We start from the raw sequence: 6,901 nt of genomic DNA, 5'->3' as shown, positions 1-6,901 counted from the left end.
GGCAGAAAGGTCCTGGTACCGTTATTCAATGAGTAACCCCAGAACAAACTCTTTCAATTCTCCACTGCCATCACAGAAAGCATCCTCACATCGGCCATTACTGTCTGGTTTGGTGCAGCATCCTCTCACAATATAGGAAAGCCACAGCAAACTGTCAGGTCAGCTGGAAAGGTCATTGGCCGCCTTCTACCTTCACTCTAAGATGTGTATACGTCCCAGACAAAGGTGCTGGCATTGAATCAAATCATTGAAGTCTTTACACGCCCAATAAACTTACTTTTCCGAAAGTTTGTTTCAGGAAACCACTATAGACCCATTAAAACAAAATACTTTATGCCATTTTAAAAACTTATTCCCCTAGGCAGTTAATCTGATCAACCATTTTAGTTTAATAGCAAACCCCCCTCTATCTATTACCTCAGTCACTGCACTGTAAACATTTTAAACCACTTTTTCTCATGTTGCTTATATTGTAAATACATGCTGGTATTCATTTATTTATGTGCATTTTATTCCATATCTGTACTTTTAATATCTAACTTTATTTTTAAATGATTTTTATTCTGATAATTGTTGTATTTTTTTTGTTTCAAGTCGTGCCAACACATCACAGCAGAACCCTAATGTATGTTAACGTACCTGGTGACTGAAGTAGACTCTTGACCTTTGATCTTTGTCTAGCTGGGCCATGGCTACTGAGCCGATTGGGATATTTTTCATTGGAGCGTCAGAGAATGAGGGTGATCTTCCAACCTGAGCTCCATGAACCCCTCAGTTAATGGCATACAAAAGGTTGGGAGAGCTGTGCGCGAGAGCTTGCATTGTCATTAGCAGAGTGGCGCAGCGGAAGCGTGCTGGGCCCATAACCCAGAGGTCGATGGATCGAAACCATCCTCTGCTAGGTTGCGTTTTCTTTTTAATCGACTGAGCAATAGGTGAAAAACGGTCGCCCTTTATTATAACAGAGTCGTGCTTCTCACAGTTAAAAAAAAAGAAAAAAAAAAAAAAAAAAGGTTGGGAGCTCCCATTCTACAGGTATATAAAATCATGAGGTGTTTTGAATGCACAGCCTTTTTCCCCAGGGACAGGGAGGTCAAGTACATGTAGGCGAGCATACTCACGCATGTCAGAAATGTGGATGGAGTCACACCTGTTGAGTTGAGGCCAACATAAATCAGCCATATTGAATGGCAGGCAGGGTTTGAGGGGCTGAATGGCCTGCTCATGCTCTTATTTCCTTTTAGTATTTGAAATGTCTAATACTAGACAGCATGTATTTAAACAGAGAGGAGTGTAGTTCAAACCAGGTGTGTGGAGCAAGATTTTAACACAGAGTGCTGAGTGCCTGGAATGTGCTTCCTGGGGTGGCAGTGGAACTCTTAGATAGGTTCATGGAAGTTCAGAGAATAGAGGGATATGACATGGTGTAGGTCAGGGTTCCCAACCTTTCCATTGACCAAGGGGTCTGTGTACTCCAGGTTGGGAACCCTTAGTGCAGGTAGAAGGAATGAGTTCAAAGGTTCAAAAAAGTTCAGTGGTTTGTTTATTATCAAAGTACACAACTCTGAAATTCTTCTTCTCCAGGTAGCCACAAAATCAAGAAAGAAAAGAAAGGCAGCACGATCATCAAGCCCCAAATCCCTCCTCCCTGCACAAAAAGTGAACAAAATTGGAACAGGTACATCAACCCTGAAATCCCTCCTCCCCACACAAAAAAACCCAAACAAAATGGAATGGGTACATCTATCCCCAGATCCCTGTCCTCCGCACAAAATAAACAAAGAAGTTCAGGTGAGAAACACAGAATATAAAACTATAAGACTGAAAATAAAGTCTCTAGTCCAAATCCATATCCAAAACACAGAAAACCTGGGTAACGTTCTCCCCTCTCCAGTAGCAGAGCCATCAAATGACAGGCAGCCAGTGCTCACCTTCTGCATTCACCTTGATGTTTCAACCTCCCTCGTCGTTTTAATCGGCGACAATGGGAGCTTTAATCATGCTCCCATTTCAGATAGGCACTTTACCTTAGTGCACAGCATTTCCCAAAGGACCCACTCTGAGCTCGACTGTTCGAAGTTCTAATTGGTAGTTCCAGAGAGGGTGCACAGGAGATTCATCACAGTGGAGAGACTCAGTTATGAGGAGAGACTGAATGGATTGTATTGGCTTTCCTTGAAGCAGAAAAGGGTGGGGTTGGGAAGATCCTGACAGAGTTGTACACAACTACGAGGGACACAGACAAAGTAGACAGAGGTGAACTTTTCCTTATAGAAAAGGAAGCTACGTTCAGTGGCAACTTTTTTAGGTACCTCTTGTATTTAGTAAAGTGGTCACTGTGTGTATGTTTATGGTCTTCTGCTGCTGCAGCCCATCTGTTTCAATGTTCGACATGCTGTGCATTCAGAGATCCCCTTCTGCACACCATTGCTGTAGCATGGGTGAGTTACTGTCACCTTCCTGTTAGCTTGAACTAGTCTGGTCATTCTCCTTTGAACTCTCTCTCATTTTTGCCCACAAAACAACAGCTCATTGTTTTTCTTTTGTTTTTTGCACCATTTGCTGTAAATTCAAGAGACTATTATGCATGAAAATCCCAGGAGATCAGCAATTTCTGAGATATTCAAATCATCCCATCTGACACCAGCGATCATTTTGCAATCAAAGTCACTTTGATCACATTTCGTCCCCACTCTGATGTTTGGTCTGAACAATAAATGAACCTTTTAACCATATCTGTGTTCTTTTATATATTGAGTTACTGCCACTTAGTCAGCTGAATTTGCATTAACGAACAGGTGTACAGGTATACCTAATAAAGTGGCCACTGAGTGTATAACCGGAGGGCATAGTTTCAATGCAAAGTGTGAGAGGTTTAAAATAAATATACATTCTCTGATAATAGATGAAACCATTTGAATTTTGCTCAGAATCTATTCACCCCCAGTTGGAGGCTGGAGTTGGGAATGCACTGACTCAATGGCACATTATTTAGAGAAACAGCAAACATTTATTCCCAGGTGTCTTGGGTCAATAGTTTTCCTTATTCTAATATTCTAACCAATGAACCATATCAATCTGGTAATAGAGATTCATAATTCCTTGAAAGTGATGTCACCTCAATGGAAAAACATTGAGGAGCAGGTACTTCCCATCTCCATACAAGCAATTTTGGCTGATAGCAACCGGCAAATGTACATAAATACTATTGATAACCCATGGGTGAAATTGTCTCTTAAAATATGGAAAACTACTATAAAAGAATATAATCTAGAGGGAGATATTGCTATTCTTAAATGGTGCATATGACTCGGATTTTACACCAAATAAATTGGATGCTAGATTTAAGGACTGGACAGCTAAAGGAATAACAGTTCTTTGCAACATAATGAAGGAAGGAACACTGTTCAGTTTTGAAATGCTTAAAGAGAAACACTTATTAGAAAAACAAGATTTTTATCGGTATTTACAGATGCGACAATATGTTAATAAGACACTAAAAAAATGTAACCAAGGCAAATACATGCTTGATAGAGCTCTTTAGAAAAGCATATAATACAGATAACGATAGTAGAATCATTTCAAGCATGTATAAGGGGTTGTCAAATCTTAAAACACATTCGACTTCAAACATTAAAACAAAATGGAGAAGGAAGGAGGGATAATTATATCTGAGGAAGAATGGACAATAATATGGAGGTATCAATGGAAGTGTACCAGTTCACAGAAATGGAGGGAGTTTGGATGGAAAAACTTGATAAGATATTTTATTACACCCTCTCAGAAATCCCATTATGATAGTAACCTTTCTGTTTGCTGGAGAAATTGTGGAAATCAAAATGCAAATCATTATCATATTTTTTGGGACTGCCCTGTTTTCAAAGTCCATTGGAGCGGGATACACAATGCCCTACAAGACATCTTTAAATGTGAAATACCCTTGGAGAGTAAGATCAAATATTTTGGATATGTACCTCAAGAATGGTTGAAAAGAGATAAATATTTAATGAATATACTGTTGGTGGCTGGTAAAAAGACTCTTACTAGGACATGGTTATCACAGGAGAGCCCAACTTTAAATGCATGGATGGAAATTACAATGGACATTTACAAAATGGAGAAGATAACAGCATCTGTTAACCATAAGCTGGAACAATTTGATTCATACTGGGAAAAATGGTTTAACTACATAATGCCTCATAGCCCTGATGTTATTCTCACAAATCAATGAATCTGTTGTAAGAAAAAATCACTCCCTACTTGTACATAGTTCTTTCTTTTTGTTGTTTTTTCTTTCCACTCTTTTCTTTAAGTGTATACCCTAGATAAATACTTTGTGGAGATTTGTGATATATATGATTATATGATATATATGTACAATGTCTGAAATACATCTTTTGGAAATGTTTATTTGATGATGAACTTCAATAAAAAAATAAATTACAAAAGAAGAAAGTGGTGTCACAGGTAGATGTGGTTGTAAAGATAGCTTTTAGCACAGATTGTTCACCAGATTGATTCCTGGGATGGCAGGTCTTTCATATGAAGAAAGACTGGATCGACTGGGGTTATACTCACTGGAATTTAGAAGATTGAGGGGGGATCTTATTGAAACGTATAAAATTCTAAAGGGATTGGACAGGCTAGATGCAGGAAGATTGTTTCCGATGTTGGGGAAGTCCAGAACGAGGGGTCACAGTTTAAGGATAAAGGGGAAGCCTTTTAGGACCGAAATGAGGAAAAACTTCTTCACACAGAGTGTGGTGAATCTGTGGAATTCTCTGCCACAGGAAACAGTTGAGGCCGGTTCATTGGCTATATTTAAGAGGAAGTTCGATATGGCCTTTGTGGCTAAAGGGATCGGGGGTATGGAGAGAAAGCAGGTACAGGGTTCTGAGTTGGATGATCAGCCATGATCATACTGAATGGCGGTGCAGGCTCGAAGGGCTGAATGGCCTACTCCTGCACCTATTTTCTATGTCTGTTTCTATGTTTCCACAGAGGTTGGGTAAGACTAGAACTAGCAATCACAGGTTGAGGGTGAGGGGTGAAATAGTTAAGGGGAACATGAGAGGGAACTTCTTCACTCAGAAAGTGGTGACAGTACGGAACGAGCTGTTGGCAGAAGTGGAGGATATGGGATCAATTTCAACATTTAAGAGATAGTTGGATGTACATGGATGGGAGCGGTATGGAGGGTTATGGTCTAGCTGTAGGTCAATGGGACCAGGCAGAATAATAGTTTGGTTCTGACTGAATGGGTCAAAAGGCCTTTTTCTGCAGAGTAGTCCCCTAACACTTTATGATTTTATTATCAAAAATTGGATAATCTTATCACTTAAAAGACCATGATGTGGTCTGGTTGCCTGTTTTGCACACACTGCAATAGTGCCTGCACCATCAAGTTAATCCACTGACCTAGAAATACTACGAGAAACCTTGATGTTATTTTATCAAAGGTAAGTCTTTTCTCTTATTTTTCTACTTTGTTATGGCTAGCTCAACATTATTACAGCTTGGAGTGTCAGAGCTCGGAGTTCAATCCCAGAATCCTCTGCAGGGCGTCTCTGTATGCCCTCGCCGTGGAATGCATGAGGTTTTTTTTCCCTGGTCCTCCAGTTTCCTCCCATAGTCCAAAGGCATACAAGTTGGGTACTTGGTCATTGTAAATTGCCTTGTTGTTAGGTTAGGGTTAAATCAGTGTTTGCTGGGCTGTGCGGCTCAAAAGGTCAGAAGGGCCTATTCTGCTAAATAAAATACATAAAGTAAAATAAATTCAAGTGTGTCTAATAATTTTAAATGATTAGATAAAATGTGAATGGAGGGCAAACATAATGGGAACTAAAGACCGATTAACCTTTCATCTAATGATCTCTCAGATTGGTCTTGGTTTGTTGAGCACAGTCCAAGTAAACCACCAAATTCTTGGCTCCTGTTGCATTAGACTATGTTCTTCATGTTTTCCATTAAATCTTTGCCTTTTATTTTTTTCCTTTGATTCCTATGATCTGCCAATAATTAGCGATGCAGCTGGCTTGTATTAGTGCTGCTAATTAATTAGGGGATTCCTTTCCATCAGAATGATTGAGTAATTGGCTTATTTCATTTTGAAACTAACTCTTGCTACGTTAATTACATACAGATAGAAATTAAAGATAATTTTAATGTTTATTTTGATGCTGGATGTCAAAGCTGTGCAATATTTTTAAAATGAAATCTTTCCTTGGCGTGTGAACAATTGAACAATAGATCAAGAAGTAAACATTGCAGCAAATCTTGCTCCTTGTACCCAGCAGATCTGGAGCTGACGTTCAGCAGTATCATATGGCATGAATGACAGGGAAGTGGTGCTAATCAAATCGATGAAGTCACTGGCTGACATATTCCCAGTTTCCAGTGGAATTCATCTGACAGTCTTCCATGGAATGGAATGTTTATTGCATGGTGAGGTTTAGGCATGGATATGGAAAGCCCCATCACCTTCAGAGATCTTTGGATTTGTACACAAGATTTTCTGGAGAGCTGTTAAAGCTCGTATTGTATATTCATTCAAAAAAGAGGCTGATACATTCCTGGACATTGAGAAATACAGGGGTAATGTTGGCAACCACGCTGAGGTAGATGAATGGTAGATCAGCCTTGAAGAATGCGTTCTGTTTGGAGGTCGGTGGCCACAAGGATCTGTTCTGGGACCCCTGTTGTTTCAGACTTTTAAAAAAAATGAGTGAAGGAGTAGAATGGTTGGTTAGTAATTTACAGATGATATGAAGGTTGGTGGTGTTGTGGACATTGTAAAGGCCATTGTATTTTGTAATGGGACATTGTGAGATTGCAGGGCTGGGCTGAGAAGTGGCAGATGGAATTGAATTCCACTTTGGAATTTCAAACTTGAAGCCAGAGT

The 6,901-nt window shown here is 39.6% G+C and overlaps 1 non-coding gene across 1 annotated transcript; it reads left to right on the top strand.

The window, feature by feature from the left end:
• Positions 1-829: 829 nt before the first annotated feature.
• trnam-cau (transfer RNA methionine (anticodon CAU)) lies at positions 830-901 on the top strand. Its single transcript has one exon. It is a non-coding gene; the product is annotated as a tRNA-Met (tRNA).
• Positions 902-6,901: the final 6,000 nt, after the last annotated feature.

Source organism: Hypanus sabinus, chromosome 6 (genome assembly GCF_030144855.1).
Source record: "Hypanus sabinus isolate sHypSab1 chromosome 6, sHypSab1.hap1, whole genome shotgun sequence".
Taxonomy (NCBI): Eukaryota; Metazoa; Chordata; class Chondrichthyes; order Myliobatiformes; family Dasyatidae; genus Hypanus; species Hypanus sabinus.
The sequence above is the reverse complement of the archived record's forward strand: the minus strand, read 5'-3'. Positions and strand labels throughout refer to the sequence as shown.